Source organism: Cryptomeria japonica, chromosome 6, assembly GCF_030272615.1.
Source record: "Cryptomeria japonica chromosome 6, Sugi_1.0, whole genome shotgun sequence".
In the NCBI taxonomy this organism is placed as follows: domain Eukaryota; kingdom Viridiplantae; phylum Streptophyta; class Pinopsida; order Cupressales; family Cupressaceae; genus Cryptomeria; species Cryptomeria japonica.
In genome coordinates, this window is record NC_081410.1 from 370,852,606 (window position 1) to 370,867,726 (window position 15,121).

The 15,121-nt window shown below is 40.0% G+C and overlaps 1 protein-coding gene and 1 pseudogene across 1 annotated transcript in view; both read left to right on the forward strand.

Annotated features, from left to right (window-relative positions):
* Nucleotides 1-15,121, forward strand: part of LOC131072223 (uncharacterized) — an 86,590-nt gene that overhangs the window by 22,611 nt on the left and 48,858 nt on the right. The gene's annotated exons all lie outside the window — the stretch shown is intronic.
* On the forward strand, nt 9,550-10,344 carry LOC131072224 (elongation factor 1-alpha-like; annotated as a pseudogene).

Consider the following 15,121-nt stretch of genomic DNA (forward strand, 5'->3'; position numbering starts at 1 on the left):
ATTTAAATTTCCTTAAATGCTAAATCGATTAAAAAATTGAAAATCCATTTTTATTTAGCATTTAATATGGCGTTATCTTTTATTAATTATTTTTTGCCTTTATTAAAAATCGAAATTCTCATTTAAAAAAAAACGCAAGGCATTAATAATTAATTATTTAATTAATATAAAAATCGATTTGAAGCGCCCAATTAGGCAAGTCGGCCTTGTTATTTTATTGCAAATCATTTAAAAATGGTTTTATTTGTCAAAGTCGGCCTAAGAGGTGAAAGGGTATGAGCGCTATTTATAAGGGGAGTGAAACGTTCATTTTTACATAATCATTTTTACCTTCCTTCATGCGAATCAAGAAGAGGCGAATATAGTGCGAAGTGTGTTCAAAGGTGGTGCGATTTCAAACCAAAGGTGGCGCTAGTATCATCTTGTGTAGAGTGCGAATTGCGTTGAAGGCCAAAGGTGGTGCGAATTTCATTCATCCAAGGGTGGCGCGCTTAGCTATCAAAGGTGGTGCGATTCCAAACCAAAGGTGGTGCGAATTTGAAGATCACGCCTAAGGCGAATTTGCTAAAGACTTGGAGATTTATTTGTGCGAATTTGAAGATCCATTTGAGACCACGTCCAAGGCGATAAGTGAAGATCACATTCTATCCAGAGGTGGCGAAGTATATTTTGAGGGAACCATATTGAAGATTATCTTATACCTCAAATTTTGCCTAGGCGAATTTTGTTTTTGCATTCTAGAGTTAGCTCTCTATCGAGGTATGGCGATTTAATTATTATTGTTTTATTCATTCATCGTCATATTTCAATTTTTGAAATTTTGATTCTTGAATTTCTCTCAGCTCAATCGTTGTATTTTAGGAAATGATAACTCTAGGGACTTATCATGAGGTTTCCTAAAATCTATCTCTCTTATCTACGTTATTTGTTTCAAAAATCTATTTCTTATAGTGAAATGTTGTGTAGGTATGGCGACCCCAAAGGCGGGAGCATCCACCAGTCGCTCGGCCCTCATGAAAGAAGATCAGAAGACCGAAGAAGTGGAGACTAAGATCGTGTCCAAGTGGAGCAACATTGGAGATACAAGCTTGGGGAACTTTAGCACGAAGAAGTTCCGAGAGGTCCCTTACATCGGCAAGCCATCACCTGTCGCCCGGAGAATAATAGAAAGTGGCATCATTAAGGCGGCCGGTTTTCCTCCAGCTATTCAGTGCCACGAGTTGATGATCGAGTGTGCCCGTCATTACAATCCACAGTCCAGGACAATTGTGTCCAATGAGGGAAACATTTTGGCGTACCTTTCAGAGGAGGCCATAAGTGAAGCCTTTCATCTTCCAGAGCACAGGGACATGATATACAAGAGCATTGAAGGAGCCAGATCAGTGTACGATGATGATCCAGATGCTTGCCTAAGCATAATCAACAAGAACTGGCTACTTAAGAGTCGTCCCCGTCTGAGCAAAGTACCGAACACACCACACAGGATTGATTTCCAAGAGGAGTACAGAGATTTGATCACCATGCTCAACAGAGTTACAGGAGCACCTCATGCCTTCTATTTTGAGAAATGGATGTTTTACTTCATCCAGGTGATTGTTCAAGGAAAGGGTACAATACATTGGGCTAGGATAATTAGCCATTGCTTAGACGTACAGTTGAGAAGACTCAGGGCCACTAAGTCCTTCCACATGAGTTCATATGTCATCTATGCCTTAATCAGGAGCGTTGAGTACGCAGGACTACCTCACAGAGGAGTGATTGGAAGAGGACCCGGCGAGGTCAGAGTTTGTGAATCCTATACCTACTTGCATCATCCACCAGGGAAGAACTACAAGTTAATCAATGATACTTTCACGATGAACATCACCAGGACGTTGCAAGGAGGGATTCACAACAGATTATCTCAGGATGCCCAGGAGTTAATCAAGAGGTACGGTGCTTGGTTCATTCAGTTTCCTAAGTTCACTTACATTAGAGTGTATGGATGTCCTTTACCTCCATACATGTTGCCAAGATACCCGACAGACAGGATTGTGTTACTTGAAGTAACAAGGCAGTTGGCAGCATATGTGAAGGCATTCAGACACAGACATCAGAATGGAGTTCAGGTACCTATTATTTTGGGTAATTCGGTTGAGGTATGTCCCAGTGTCTCAGCCATGGATGATGCAGAGAGGGAGTTAGCCTTGTATCCTTTTTCATCTTTTGCTTGGAGGAATAGTTTTGATCCTCATGGACATTTAGAGGAGACAGTCGGTAGAAGATTTAGACATGAGTACCAGATTGAAGATTTTATGATGAATCTCCTAGATGATCTCGAAGTGAAACGTAAGATACATTCTAGATTGCCTCTGGATTTCATCAGGAAATGTAAGATTTACAGAGTAGCCGACCAAGCTCAGGACAACGGCAGGCACATCCAATCTTCATATGATAGAGAAAGCAAGACAATAAGTTTGAATTGGAATGAGCCCGAGGCCGTGGATTTAGATGGATTGATGGCACCAGTCTTGTCTTGTACTCGCAGATGGGTAGATGTTCAGCACCAGAAGTTGAGAGAACAAGGCATAGCCATGTCTTTTACTTTGGAAGAGAAACCAGCCGAAGGTGGAGCCAGCGTTAGTGAAGGCAATCCTAATCCTAGGAATTCAGGTGAAGGTAACCTTCGATGTGCCAGTGAGGGCAATCTCCATTCGAGAGGTTCAAAGAGAAAGGAAAGATCAGAAAAGAAAGAACCTTCCAAGAAAAAGCAAGGTGCCAACAAAGATCAGACACCAGGTATTTCTTCCAGGCCAGAAGATAAAACAGTTCGAGTGGAAGAATCCATGGAATCGATGGTACAGAATGACAGGCAGGAGGGAGAACAGGCACAGCATGTTTCATCCGATGGATCTCTCCAAGACTATGATTTAGAAGAAGATAATGAAGTAACATCTCCTCCCAGACAAGAAGAAGTAGTGCACAAAGAAATTCAAGTTCAAGAGACAAGATCAAATATCCCAGATTGGTTGAAGGAAAGATTGACTAAGGTGATCGTAATTGAGGACGAAGACAGTGCAATCGATCTAGAGAGCCTTGTTGGACGTTCACATATGACAACAGAGAAGAAGAAGGCTACAAAGATGTCCAAGATGATTCGAGATGAGACTGGATCTAGAAAACTGCAGGTAGCTACACCGGCAGCAGACAAATATGAGGGTGAGATCCTAGCGGAGGACTATGATATACAGACTATTGAGTTAGGACCATCCACAGCAGAGCAGACTTTAGATGATGCCACCGACACATTTGAGGCATTGAAGGACAAGTTCAGAGAAGAAGTAGAAAAGAATAGAAAGCTTGAGAAAGAGGTCGGTGCATGGAGAACATATTTCAGTCACATCAATGAACCTTTGGGACGTCAGGATCCAGTTAGATCACCATTGCAGGCATTGCCCCTTCAATCAATCAATGAAGCGGAAAGATTCAGGAATATGGTCCAGCGTACATGTAATTGGATGGATAGATCTCACACGGTGGCCATTGAGTTTATTACAAGGATGTCGAAGATCACCCACCAGGCTATCCAAGTCCTTGAGATAATCCACAGACTGATGGCAACAGTAGCTGCATTTGCCCACACCAAGGACGTTGTCATTCCTGTCTTGAAAGTTATAAGACATACATCCAGAAGAATTTTAGCACAAGAGAAGATCTTGGAAGGCGATTCTCACAGTTTGTTTCAGTGGTCAACCTTACTCCATATAAAGAGTGTTCTCTTTGAGGACATCAGTGTTAGATGTGGTCAAGTTGAGGAGGTGATCAATCCGATCCAGGACAGAGTATTTGAGGTACTTCGTACCATTCTTGGCAGAAGGATCGAGGTCGAGACAGATGTGGATTTACAAGAATTTGAAGATAGAATCAAGATCATCTTTCGCAAGGACGCAGATGTTACAGATGAGCAGTATGATCAGATGTATGCCACCATGCTCCTAATTGATAGAACTAAGGAACTTGAACCTACCTGGGACACAGCTCTTCTAGATGCATTTGATCAGGTTATCCACTTAGAAGAGAGTATCAAGAATCTTCCCGAGATTCCAAGCACAGAAATCGAAGGAATTGTGACAAAATTCATTGCATATGCTAAAAAAGAAAATTGGAAGGGGAATAAGATTCTAGATGAAAGGTTGTTACAGATGACATGACATCTTAATTCTCATTGGCTGATACCTCCTAGATTTTTGTGCCAAATTTAATATTTGGCTATGTATTTAATATTGTTCAGTAAAAAGGAGGTCATTTGTAACAAACCCTAATTAGGGTTTAGGTGTCATGATCTTGTCCATTGATTTACTTTCAATCTGGACCTTTCATTGTAACTGGGGATGCTATTTATACCCCCATTTTTCATTTCATTTATATCAGAATAGTCAATAGAGAAATAGAGAATAGAGTTGTAAGCAATTTTTATGTTGTAGCAAGATTGAGTCTTGAAGAGAGAAGTTCAAGCAATTGTTGTATATGATGACTTGGAAATCAATAAAATATTGAAGTTATGGTGTTTTGTTGCAAGTTCCTTGAGTTATCTTCATGGTTGTTGGATGTACTTGAATCACGCTCAATCAAAGTAGTTTGTTAATTAGAAAGACTAAGTGTGAGATTTGATATTTGGTAGGATTCGCAATCCAAACCACTAGCTTCTTGCTGATTGTAAGAACGCCTTGCGTGGTCGACTGGAAAACACCTTGAGTCCTTAACCTTCAAGCATTTTCGTATCTAGGATATGTACCTTCGTAGTAGTGTCCTTGATCTTTGATGCATTGAACATCATTATTACCTTAGAAGATCGCACTAATTTCAGTTGAGTTGTTATCTTATGGCAAAATTGAAATTGGTTGAGTCTTGCCAAATCTCATTCATGCTAAGTCGTTCATAGGGTTAGACTAGATTAGACCTCTCAAACCCTGTCCTTTTTCCTTTTTTTTGAAAGTTCCTTTTAGATTAGTAAAACCTTCGAACTATTGAATCCGTAAGACGCCTTGAAGGAAACAGCAAATCACATCATACCACTAAAAAAGCTTGTCCACACGTGGAGACCCCACTAAAAGAACCTTGGAGTCCACCTAACTGATCCTTTTTGCAGATCTTCAGCAGTTAGAGACTATTTTCTCAAGAGAGGATAAGATGCCTAATGGTATTTTATTCTGTGTATGATTGTGTACAAAATACACGTCAACAGGCAGTCATACTTAATTTCATATATATTCATAATGCATAAGAAATTAGTATACTTATGGTCTAAATCATGTTATTATTGTCAATATTTAAGAAGATGGGAATGAGAATTTCCAAAAAGGGGAATTCTAAATCCAAGCAATAGGTTAAGTCCCAAGATAGGGTGGGGATCAGCGACCCGTAAGCCTCGAGGGTATAGACCCAAGAGAGGTAAGGACTTGGATCTGTAAACTTTGAGGGAACCTATTGTAGTTGGTCTCTAAGCACTTTGGTAACATACATATCCTCCTCCTTCCTTAAAGCTGAAGTACTACCAGAGGTTGGTACATTGCATTAAGATTTATGGATTAGGGATGATATAATTAATTATCTAGATTGATAAATTGACAATTTACTCATTAATGATTGATAAATTATTTGAACCATGATAGCTTTGAATAGTGAACATTACAATCTACAATAGATTTTTGGGTGCTGGATTTAGGAGCATCATTTCGTGCCACTTGGTGCCACTTCGTGCAGGGAGTATTTCAAAAACTTTCGAAGTGACAATTTTGTTAATGTTTGTCTTGGTAATTGTAGTGTCATAAAATTGCGACCCTTGCAATTTGCGACCACATTAGGGTCTTCACGTTGGCGATTTGAATCCCCAAGCTTGATTGGAGACCCGAGACTTGCTCATCCTCGGAAATTGCACTTTTTCTGCTCTCCGCATTGCCTAAACCTGCTTCTTGTCCTAAGACAAGGGCAAGATAGGGGCGTGGCGCCCCTGTCCCCCCAAGGACAAGGGCCCCCTCTGTCCTATCCTTGCATAAAGTGGGAAAACTTTCCCTGTGTCGGCTTGTGACGAAAAATCAGTCAATTAACCCTAATTGACGAGTATATAAATCACATTCGCCCTCCCATTTGCAGAAGTTGGATAAGTGGGAATACATGAGATCACGCATTCAAGAGCATTCAAGCATTCCTTTCCAGCATTGAGCATTCTCAAGTCTCCCTTCAAGTCTAGGTGATGCATTCAAGTCAAGGATTCAACCATTGAAGAGGAGTCCCCTTTCAACGTTCAATTCAATACAAGCAAATCTACCTACATTCTATCTACAACCTCCCTTGAGGTGAATTACATTTTAGTCTTTCATTTACATTTACTTGCAAGTACTTTCTTTCATCATTTGGTTAATTCCAAAATTGGGGTTTGACCTGAAGGCAAACCCCCAATCCCAACCCCTTTTCCTCTCTTTTCTGTTTTTAGGTTGCAGGTGCGCAACCGTGTTTGCAAATTCAGACTCCATTTGCAGAGGCGGAAAAACCCTTTTCATTTCGTGGATTTTTTGGAGGACCGTGTGCACTTTCAGCATGGTCCCGACAACTTTTCCTCAAATTCGCAGGGTAGCTTCATCTCGACATGTTATAGCCAGATCCAGGTGTACAACTTCATCTCACGCTTTTATCTCAAGTTATAATCAATTATTTGCTACTTTTACACTTAATCTCACAACACATAATTCAATCATTTTCCATTCTAAAAGAGGGGTTAGCTTGTCATTTCTATCTCATTATTAGTTCATTTAGTATTCAATCTCTTTTCCAAGAGATTGGATCTATTGAATTTCCCCCCTTTTAAATGTAATGTGGATAAAGTGTTTGAATGGAAATCCGTAGTGAAACTTTCATCTCTCCTCGGAGGGAAGAAAAGTTTTCCTCTTGATCTCTCCATCATTCACCTTTTTCACCATTACAGTAATAATAAACCTTTTATTATTATTGGCAAAGGAGATATTTTGTTGAAACTAACAAATGGAAACAATTGGCTGCTGCGAGATGTTAAATATGTTCCTCAACTAAGAAACAATTTGATTTCAGCCAGGCAATTATATTTTCAAGGATGTAGAATCTCTTTCGAATCCAATAGATGGAAAGTGACAAAAGGTGCCTTGGTAATTGCTAGGGGCACCAAGTTAGGCACTTCGTATGTGTTAGAGAGTCACACTGAAGTGGGAGCTGCGAAAGCAGTTGTGGACAGTACATGGAGCTTTGGCACAAGAGACTCGGTCACATAAGCAAGCAAGCCCTTGAGATTTTGCTCATAAGGGATCATCTTCTAGGGCTGAAATTGGTAGATTTGGTGATGTGTGAGCATTTCATGTATGACAAACGAAGGAGGAACAACTTCTCTACCAAGGAACATGACAAGAAGTTACGACCATTGGAGCTATTGCATTCAATTGTTTTTGGTCCCACGGAGGTAACATCAATTGGTGGATCAAATTATTGTCTTACTCTTTTAGATGATTGCACTAGAAAAGTTTGGGTTTATACGATGAAAAGGTAAATTGAAGTTTAAAGTTTTCAAAGCATTCGTAGAAAATCAAACTAGCAACAAAATTAAATGCTCGAAAACTAACAATGGGGCTGAGTATTGTTCAAAAGAAATTGATGAGTTTTGTGCAAAGAATGGTATTCAAATTGTCCCTTTTCTATCACAAGAAAATGATGCAGCCAAAATGATGAACATGGCAATTATGTAGAGAGGTGGTAGCATGCTCTCATGTGCAAGTTTGGAAAAAGAATTTTGGGTAGAGGCAGTGAATACAATTGTGTATTTAATTAATCGAGGTCCATCCTCTTGGTTAAATTTTGAAATTTCTGAAAAAAATTTGTCAAGGAAAGAAAATCTCTTACATTCATCTACGGGTGTTTGGCTATGAAGTTTTTGCTCACAATTCATAGGACGAAAGAATGAAGGTGGAAGTGAAGTAGAAACAATGTATTTTTGTTGGACATGAAGGGGACAAATCTGGCTATAGCCTGTGGGATCTCGTCTCAAAACAACTTTCATAAAGCCGAGAGGTAATCTTTAATGAAAAAGTTGCAAGCATAGGTACATAGAGAAGCAAAGATAGTTCAGAGAGTGCAACGAAATCAGAAAATGGCACCAATTCTTCTAATCAGGAAGGGAGTGATAGCAAGAGCCCCAAATTGGCAAGGGTTCCAAACCAAATTGATCGCAAGAAACAAAAGCTGCAGTCATATTGAGAATAATGCCTTGTTTGAACTCAGTAATTTTGATTCTGAACTTGTTGGGATTGAGGAGGATAAAGAGGATAAAGAGGATAAGAGCCATGATGATGAGGCTCTTATGTTTAAAGAAATGATTAAATCTTAGGAGAAATCAGCAACTGTAGGGCTTGAAAATGAGCCATTTGTGGGTCCAGCCCTGGCTCCAAGAGCTGACAGGCATATTAACTATGGAGGTGCTCTTCGGCTTGGAGAAGGAGATGCAGTTGCACAATATGTGCAACAAGGGAAACGTATAACTCGAAGAGGAGAAGTGGGGCTGTCAACTAAGGAGATTCAGAAATTTGAATCACTAGGTTATGTAATAAGTGGAAGTAGGCATCAATGTAAGAATGCTATTCATATCAGAAAGGAAAACAAGTGTATAGTATTGAGGACAAACAAGCATTGACAATGTTCAATTACAAGGAGAAGGCAAAACGTGAGCATAAGATTATGTCAGATCTGCAACAATTGGTGCAAAGGCATATTGGACAAGATGAATGTCTTCAAAACCTGGAGATTGACCAATATGGTGTTATCAAATTGGAGGGAAAACACGTTTTTTTGTGGCATGACCACTGGCCTGTCAATGCATATGCTACAGTTTTTGCAAGTCCTATTTTGATGTACAAATTGTCTATGGAGGCTTCCAAAGTTCTGGCCAAGCTTTAGAGGGATTGGAAATTCTTTCGTCAAATATGTTGTGCAAAAAAGACCAAGCAAGGCAACTTAGGGCAAGTTATCGCTTAGAACAAGGAATGTGAAGAGTGGGCTAGCACTGAGCAAATTCGATGTGTTGCTACTCTTTGATATTTTCCTGTCTTTGCCTCCTTTAATGGGGACGAATAAAAAAATTCATCACTCTTAAGCTCATCCATCATCTTGTCTACAAGCTTGGGGGTATTGACAAGCGTGTGATTAGACCTTTTGAGAAAGAAGCGGTTGAGATGAACAAGAGTGCATTCAAGTATGCCTAGGTTCTTGAAAAGCTTAAGGTGGAGAAGGGTTGTGGTATTACTGTCGATATTGTTCTCTGGAAGTTTGAGACTACAAGATAGTATTGCACTGTTATCGATGCTCCCGAGCATAGAGATTTCATTAAGAACAGGATTATTTGTACATGATCGACCGATTGTGCTGTTCTGATCATTGACTTCACAACTGGAGGTTTTGAGGTTGGTATTTCCAAGGATGGGCAAAACGGAGAGCACACCCTTTTGGCCTTCACTCTTAGTGTGAAGTAGATGATTTGCTGTTGTAACAAGATGGATGCCACCACCCTCAAGTATTCTAAGGTCTGATATGATGAAATTGTCAAGGAAGTTTCTTCATATGTGAAGAAGGTTGGTTACAACCCTAAGAAAATCTCCTTCATGCCCATCTTTGTTTTTGTGGCAGATAACATGATTGAGCACTATTCTAACCTGGACTGGTACAAAGGACCCACCTTGTTGGAAGCACTAGACGAGGTGAATGAACACAAGAGGCCCTCAGATAAACCCCTGCGATTGCCCCTTTAGGATGTGTACAAGATTGGTGGTATTGAAACTGTGCTGGTAGGACGAGTTGAAACTAGTGTTCTTAAGCTTGGTACGGTGGTCACCTTTGGATCAATTGGACTGGCAACTGAAGGCAAGTCTGTGGAAATGCACCATAAAGCCCTGCAGGAGGCACTGGCTGGTGACAATGTGGGGATGCTGATCAAAGGTATCTAGATGGGTGATATAGAGAGGGGGTTGGGTTGGCAAAGCCTGGGACCATAACACTGCATTACAAGTTCAATACAATTGGGTATGTGCTAAAGGAGGAGGGGGGCAGACATTCTTCTTTCTTTACAGGATATAGGCCTCAATTCGTCATGAGGACAACTGATGTGACAGTGACGGTGTTTGTAATCATGAATGATAAGGATAAGTATGTCAAAGTTTGAGGCAATAAAAGTTTAGTTGCAGATGCCTGTATTCAGGCTTGCCCCAAGAATCCAGTGAGTTCCAATATGGAAAATATTCGAGTTGCTAAATATATTGAAGGGAGACTGCATGACTGCAGTCTAGTTCTGGGCATTTTACTGGAAAGTGATGCTATTGGAACCATCAAGCATGTGGTGAGAGTCAAGATTGCAGTGTTTGGTAGAAGTGTGGATACATCAGCTACAAAAACGAAGGGTACTGTTGTGATTCATAATGCTGAACAACTACTAGGTTTTATTGATTTTGACTTGGCTTGAAGAAGACTCATCCAAAGTGTTCTTGAACAGAATTTGGAGACACTTAAGTCTTGCAAAGCTTCTCTGGGCTTTATTAAAATGTAACAATAAGAGTGGAAATGCAAGCGATATCACTGTTTGTGGCTGTTTGGGTTGACTTAAAGTGGGAGATTGTTGAGAATGTGAACTCCAATGGTCATCTAACCATTCCTTTTCTCTTCGCCCTATCTCTTTATATTTGAAGAGTTAAACATTTGTATAAAAGGATGAGCAGTTTATGTATTATGTATCTGAGTAACAATGAATAAAGATATTGCCCTGGTTTCCCGTGGATGTAGCCTTTAATGTTGAACCATGCAATTCGCTGTGTTATGTCTATTTCTAATTGTTTTATTTTTTAGTTTTGTTGTTTGATATTATTTTATCTGCTCTTTAAACTCAACAGGGTTGTGAGCTAAATCTGGAATTAATATGTACACACTCTCTTCATATATTCACTTGAACTTTTTTCGGCCCTTTCGCAGTGAAGAGAATTTAGTTTCCCTATTTTTAATTACATCGACAGCGGTGTACCATGAATATGTTCATGTGAAAAAGTGAGTTATAGAAATTTAAAATAATTTAACAGTTGAAAAGCATACCACATTAAATAATGAAAGATGAGAGTATGACATTTCAAAGGCCAAGTGTTAAAGGAATGTGTTTAATGATATGTTATCAAAAAGTACTGTGTATTTATTTTGTTACCTAGTAACTACCGTTTTTAGTGTTTCAGGGAAGGGCATGGAGGTTTTAGAAGGTTTATGGACATTTCCAAGTGGATTTTGGCCAGATATGAGAATCGAGTTCTTACCAGCGTGGATATTTGGGGGATTTGTCTCGATGCAATACCTTATCATGTTTATATATATTGTGGTTTTTTAAATAACCAAAATGTAATCCAATATATTGCTTTAGTATTAGGAGGAAGGGATAAGAAGGAATATAAAATAAAAATATAATATGCGCAAGCAAAGAGAAGAGAACTAAGGTCTTTGTATTAAAAAAAATGGCGAGCGAAGCATAGAGGGATTGCGAGGTACAGAGGTTGTGCGAGGAGCAAAAGGAGTACGGAGCGCAGATAGCAGTGAAAAACACACAAAGGGTTCTTCATAATAGCCAAACACAGGATGGTGGAAAGCAGCAGGATGCGCATTCAGGGAAGGCAGAAGACCTCAATGGCGATCAAACAAAGAAACAGCCAACGGTTATTCGGTCAAAATGGCGAGTACTGGAGGGGGATTGGAACAATAACGGATCGATTCACAGGAATTATGAACAGGCGGCATTCATCGAGGTGGTTGAACCACAACCAAGATTTACCGAAGAAAGTAGCATTGACAATCCGATATCAATTAATTTAACGGATGAAGTGATGGAGGAGAAGGGTATTTGGGAAGACCTAGCGTTTATTGCCTGAATTATTGGCCCCAAACAGCCAAGGAAAAGCATCATGCCCTGGGTTGAGAAGAATTGGGGTAGCCAGGTAGTGGTAAAATACCTCCCAAAAGGCTTCTTTGTCATAATTTTTGCAGATAAAGAAGAAAGAGACAAAGCCCTAAATGCGAAAAACTGGTATTTTGAAAAGTTTCCACTATACATTCAACCCTGGACACCCAACTTTAATCCATTAAATTTGGCGATCTATGAATCACCGGTATGGATTAGATTGTTCAATCTACCAATTGAGTATTGGGGGGATCCGTGTCTTGAAATAATTGGCCGATCAATGGGCACCTTATTGGAATTAGATGAAGGCATTATTGAAAATGATTCTTATGTTTATGCGAGGATGAGAATTGCAGCCGTTAAACAGATTCCCTCTTGTTTAGATTTAATCACGACGAACGGGATTTGGAAGCAGAATATAGAAATTGAGAAAGATTTGAAGGAGTGTCAAAGGTGTGGAAGCAGATCACATCCAACCAAGAAATGCAGAATATATGTGCGAAGGGCAAAGAACAAAATATAGAAGGATGAAAAAACGGTTTGGCTGGAGAAAATGAATGCCAGGCCTCAGATGACTTAGGAGGATATGATGACACAATCCAAGGATTACATCCACACAGAGCCTATCCCTCAGCCTTGTCGGATTACATCCACACAGAGCCTATCCCTCAGCCTTGTCTGCAGGACTCTGAATTAGACAACCAAGAGCGGGAAGACACCACAAACCCAGGTATGACTCACCCTGTAGAAATTCCAGCTGCGAATGAAAATGATGATTGCAACATAGAATCCGACACTAACAACTCAGAGCCAGAAGATGACGGAGATACAATTGACATTTTAGATCCCAGATGCATTAGCCAATCCGCTAATGCTCTCCTAGGCCGAGCTAAAGGAGGTAAAGGCAGGAAAAGCAATCGGCAAATTAGGGAGGAAAAAGCTAATGAAAAAGGGATAGTCAGTGTTCGAGACTTCATAAAGAGCTCCAAGGGAGGTAGCCCCTCCCTTGGGAAGAGATGAAAATCGCCTCATGGAATGTTAGGGGACTTTCGACCCCTGACAAAAGACGCTTGATCAAAAGAGCGTTGATCAAGCTTGAGACGGACATGATCTTATTTCAGGAAACAAAATTGTGCGGTGATAAGGTACAGGAATTCATTAAGTATTGCTCAAAATGGGAAGGATTGTTCCAAGACGCCATAGGTACAACAGGGGGGCTTGGAATGCTATGGAACTCAGAAATCTTTGAGGTAAATCCAATTGCATCCAATGAATTCTGGATGGTCTGTAACATCAAACATAAAATAGAGGGCATATACTTCCCTCTTGTCAACATTTATGGGCCAATTAAAACAGACGATAAGCTGAGGGTATGGACAAAGATTTATGATCAATTACAATTTATGGAAAAACAGAAAGTTATCCTGGCAGGGGACTTCAATGCAATTCTCGATATAGATGAGAAGGCTGGTGGTCTCAGAAAGAGCACAAGAGTAATGGAGGATTTCAGAGAATTCATTTCGAAATGTCAAGTAATGGATGTGGTTCCTAAAAATGGTAAGTTTACATGGACCAACAGAAGACTCAACTTTTCTAATATTTCCGAAAGATTAGATCGTTTCTTTGTAGGTGAATGGTGGACCAATGGCAGCTTCTCCATGGACACTAACATTATCCCACAAGCGAGCTCGGATCACTTATCGGTTATACTGTCTATCAACCACGAAACGCCCAAGAACAGGAATTACTTTAAATTTCAGAGCATGTGGTGGAGAGATTCCTTTTTTCTGGATTCATTAAAGGTATGGTGGTAGGAGAGCAATTCCTACATGGGATCTCCTAGTTACCAGTTTGTCAAAAGAATCCAATAAATTAAAAACAAAATCAAACAATGGAATAAATTGACATTCAAAAATATCTTCACAGAAAAAATAAGATTGGAAGAAGAACTGGTAGAGATTAATAACAGCGTTATGTCGGTAGGTATGGACCGAGAAGATTACATGAAAGAAAAATCACTTAAGATACAATATGCGGAATTATTAAGTAGAGAAGAGCTATATTGGAGGGACAAATCAAGGGCACTATGGATTGCAGAAGGGGATTGAAACACAAAATTTTTCCATGCTTATGCTAAAGGCAGAAGAAACAAGAACAAAATAATATCGGTCCTGGATGACAATGGGATGCTGAGAAATACTGAGGCTGGTATTGAGCAAGCTGCACTAGAGCACTTCGAAAAAGTTTTGGGGAGTAGCAATTAGTCTTGGAGCGCATCAGACAACAGATTATCGGAAATTCTACATAGGATGGTATCTGAGGATGAGGCTGCAATGTTGTGCAAACCATACTCTTTGGACGAAATTAAAATAGCTACATTTGAACTGCACCGCCATAAGACCCCGGGCCCAGATGGAATGACTGCCGACTTCTATCAAAAATGCTGGGATTTTATGGGCCACGACATCTGGATGGTTGTAGAAGAATTCAGGAAAAAAGGTAAGTTTGTTAAAGAAATGAATAACACACTTATAGCATTAATTCCCAAAAAACAGGATTGCAATACAATGAATGATTTTAGACCCATATCGCTATGCAATACCATATATAAAATAATATCGAAGGCTATGGCTATCAGACTAAAGAAAATCCTACCTCACCTCATCTCGGAAAACCAAAATGGGTTTACCCCTGGAAGGGAGCTAGCAGACAACATCATTCTTGTGTCTGAAGTAATGCATTCTATACACAAGGAAAAGTTAAAAGGCATGGTCATAAAGCTTGATGTTGCAAATGCATACGACAAGGTGGTATGGCAATTCTTGGTCAAAGTATTAATTTGTTATGGCTTCCCAAAGGAGTGGATAGACTGTATTTCCTTCTGCATATCCACAGTCAATTTCTCCTTACTGGTGAACGGGGCGGTGTGTGGCTTTTTTAAAGCAACTAATGGGTTGAGGCAGGGAGACCCCCTATCCCCTACTCTTTTTGTCCTAATGGCGGAGGTGCTTGGGAAATTGATTAATTCGAAGAGAGCAGCAAGGCAGTGGAATGGCATTCGGGTCCATAGAGCTATGGAGCCCATCACACACTCGCAGTTCGCGGATGACACGATCTTGTTTGGAGAAGCTACGGTGAAGGAAGCCA